This window comes from Pagrus pagrus, assembly GCF_965226575.1.
Source record: "Pagrus pagrus genome assembly, contig: HAP1_SCAFFOLD_42, whole genome shotgun sequence".
NCBI classification, from domain to species: domain Eukaryota; kingdom Metazoa; phylum Chordata; class Actinopteri; order Spariformes; family Sparidae; genus Pagrus; species Pagrus pagrus.
This window is the reverse complement of record NW_028175421.1, coordinates 128,629-131,949: the sequence shown is the minus strand read 5'-3', so window position 1 is coordinate 131,949 and position 3,321 is coordinate 128,629.

Here is a 3,321-nt window from a genome sequence, read left to right as displayed (position 1 = left end):
GTGTGCTGTGTATTTCTACTGTGTATTTTGACTGTGTGCTGTGTATTTCTACTGTGCATTTCTATTGTGATGTGTATTTCTACTGCGTATTTCTATTGTCTGCTCTTCATTTCTAAAGTGTATTTCGACTCTGTGCTGTGTATTTCTACTGTGTATTTCTACTGTGTATTTTGACTGTGTGGTATTTCTAGTGTATTTGCACTGTGTGCTGTGTATTTCTACTGTGATGTGTATTTCTACTGTGTATTTCTAGTGTCTGCTCTGTATTTCCACTGTGTTTTTATATTGTGATGTGTATTTCTACTGTGATGTTTATGTCTGCTGTGTATTTTTATTGTCTGCTCTGTATTTCTAAAGTGTATTTCGACTGTGTGCTGTGTACTTCCACTGTGTGATGTGTATTTCTACTGTGCATTTCTACTGTGTGCTCTGTATTTCTACAGTGTATTTCTACTGTGATAAGTATTTCTACTGTGCATTTCTATTGTCTGCTCTGTATTTCGACTGAGTATTTCTATTGTGAGGAGTTATTCTGCTGTGATGTGTAATTCTACTGTATATTTATACTGTGTGCTGTGTATTTCCACTGTGTATTTCTACAGTTTTCTGTATATTTCTACTTTGTTATGTGTATTTGTACTGTGTGCTCTGTGCACTGTACAGTAGCATAAGCTGTATTTGACTGCAAAAAGGTTTCTCAAGCAAGTTTCCTAGCCTGGACTGGCTACTATTGTTCTGAAATGCTAAAAATTGACATAAGCCAGTTTTCACCCTCAATGAATTAAAGATCAGGTAAAACCTTGTTTGTCATGAAATAGATCCACATTCAACCAGTTCAGGCAAGGAAACTTCAGTGAAAGACCTTTTTTCAGTCAAATACAGCTTATGCTACACTGTAAACCCGAACGTTCAAATTAATTAAATAGATTAAGTACTGCATACTCAAAGTTTTAAAAAAGTTCTACTAACTTAATTATGTCAAGTTTGTGTAACATGTTCTTTCTTTTTGAGTAATTTATACTAATAATGTTTGATTAAATTGAAATATTTCTTTATTAAGTAAGCATAAATTAAAAACACAACTTAAGTACAAGTTAATAGAATTAAGGCCTACATATAAGAATGGTAAAGTCTTCTTATTTCTATTATTTCAAATAGGTGGAATTTAATAATAGGCCTTGTACATGCTAAAATGCAATAAAAGGGGGGGAGCACCGAAGACAGGCAGCACGGAGGACTGCAGTTGGACCTACGTGGCAACAGTCAGCCTCACTGGACTTACTGTAAGTTTTGAATGTTCATATATTGTTAATATACTAACATTTAGTTGTATTTTGGGTGCGTGTCGAAAAAAATAGCAGAAATGGCGGGTCCCTATTTTTTATGTGCTTTGCCACGCTTCCAGAAGGAAACATTGTGCTAGCAAGCCTAGCAGGTGTTCAGTTGTGTGTTACCTGTTTTAATGAGGCAGTTTAAAATGTTGGATACTTGTCCTAGAGGAGGTTGCAGGGCCGGCTCTTGGCATAGGGGGTATAGGCAGTCGACTAGAGCATAAAACAAAGTGTTTTAATCTTTATAAAATGTAATTGAATCCCCCCCTCTCATGTCTCATGGTGCAACCAACCCCGCTGTGCCCGCAGTCACACACACAGCAGAGGTGTGTGCAGTGAGATTGTTTTCAAGCCGTTTTCTTGTTAGAAATGCCAGCCCCACATAGCAAGCGGGTCAGGGCCAGATCCGGCATCAAGCCGGCACCTCTGGCCTACATCTGGCATGGCAATAGTATGTTAGCCAGATGTGGGCCAGGTCTGGCAGTGATGGCACCGTTTATGAAATGGCATGCCAAATGTGGGCCAATTGTGGTTAGGTGTATGTGGCCCAGGTCTGTACAGTAGCAGACAGGTCTGGGCCAGATCTGGCATCAAGCCGGCACTTCTGGCCTATTTCTGACCTGGTAAATAGTATGTTAGCCAGGTGTGGGCCAGGTCTGGCAATGATGGCACCGTTTATGTAATGGCATGCCAAATGTGGGCCATTTGTGGTTAGTTGTATGTGGCCCAGATACGTAGCAGACAGGTCTGGGCCAGATCTGGCATCAAGCCGGCACTTCTTGTCTATTTCTGACAAGGCAAATAGTATGTTAACCAGATGTGGGCCAAGTCTGGCAATGATGATACCGTTTATGTGATGGTACGCGATACATGGGCCAATTGTGTGTGAGTTTATTAGACCCTAGAGTGACTTTGACTAGGGTCAAAGGGGACTATTTAAGGTTAAAAAAAAAAGAGACAGGTTTTACACATTTGAATTGGTTTTTTTTTAAGTATATTTTTGGGGCTTTTATGCCTTTAATTGATAGGACAGTTCAGAGAGTGACAGGAAATGGGAGGCAGAGAGGGGGAATGACAGGCAGGATAGGGCCGCTGAATGTGGGATTCGAACCAGGGCCGCCTGCTCTACACATGGGGCGGGTGCTCTACCAACTGAACTAAACACCGCCCCAACACATTTGAATTTTAAAAAGGCAGGACAGTCCCTTTTCTTTAATAAATGATCAAAGCTTTGTCCGAGAAGGCTGAAATCCTGACATGGCCTCTGCAGTTTGTAAAGTCCCCAGCCCATACAACCTTCAGAAACTTGAAAGGTCATCCTGGTGCATGTGAGGTCTTCAAATAAACCCCTTTATTTTTATAAATTTTCACATTCTAAAAGACTTAAAGAGCATATTGCAGGTTAGACCCCCCCCTTAAACCAATGCTTAGAAATATAATGTAGGAACAAGTTTTTCTTAAAATTATATTTATAAATATAAATTTATAAATAAGACTTCCGTTTTTGGGAGAAAATTTTACTTCCGCATCGAAAAACCCTTAACGGAAGTGACGTAGGCAGAGGGAGAGCGGTCGGTTTGAACAATAGGAAAACAATGGATTGTGGTGCTGGTTCTGACCCCGAGGGAACTTTACATGTGTATAATTACAAATACGACAGACCACAACCGTATAACTAGGAGTCCATTATGCACATTAGAGAGCAGAGAGACACCAGGAGGAGAATTGATGGCCAGAGGAGAGAGAAATTGAGCTGTGGTGTCAGGACAGTCAGTGCAGAGTTGGTCAGAGACCTGTGGCTTAGCTTACTGTATACGCATTAGCTACGGATATGCTTACATCACAACATCGTACAGATTACTACCATGTATCATGCAATAAAAAAACTAGTATTGATTATCTAATACATGTCGGAGTACTGATACTTACCAATGACAGAATATATAGAATATTTAGATTGACTACAGTAACATTATGACACAAGTTTGGT